A 696-nucleotide genomic window follows, 5' to 3' on the forward strand; every position below is an offset into this window, starting at 1 on the left:
ACTACTGGCTGGAACTGCTAGACGAGGCAAATATGTACTCTACACAGTAAGTTGGACCACTCCTTTGCGTGGGTACCAACAGTTTTTGTACGGAGTAGTTGGCAACAAAAATGCAGAATTGGAGGCAATCTGACTATGGCAGCTGTGTACATCCGCTGGCACCAAGCTGACTTCTTTGGGCATTTACTCCGTAGTCGTTTGATTCCTTACCTTAAGGCCGGAGGTGGGAAAAGGTTACTGGTGCAACAAGCTGTTAGGAGGGGATATAGCTCAGTGGTAGAGGGCTTGCCTAGCATGCACGAGGAAGGCCCTCAGTTCAATCCTCAGTACCACCAAAAGAAAAAAAAAAAGAAAAGCTATTATGAGGGTCAAAAATGGGTCCTGTTTAAACAGCCGGTGAAGACAAGTAGAAATTTTAGGGGCTGTAAGAACATGAAGGTGATGAGCGGAGGGAAAAAACCTGAGGGCTCACCTCAGTTAAAGGATTACCAATACTTTGGACCTCTGCAGCGAAATTTCCGTCAACAGAAGGCCACCTGGGCGACTGAAGTAGGGAATCGCGCGAAAGAGCGCGCCCCGCGCTTGTCCACCCCTGCCGGGCAGCGCCGCGACCCCGCCCCGCGACGTGGGTGGGCGGCGGGGCGGCACTCCCGGCTGTCACTCAGCGGCTCGGCGGTCTCCGCCCCCGGCCCGGCA

Source organism: Octodon degus, unplaced genomic scaffold (assembly GCF_000260255.1).
Source record: "Octodon degus isolate 3935 unplaced genomic scaffold, OctDeg1.0 scaffold00114, whole genome shotgun sequence".
Taxonomy (NCBI): Eukaryota; Metazoa; Chordata; class Mammalia; order Rodentia; family Octodontidae; genus Octodon; species Octodon degus.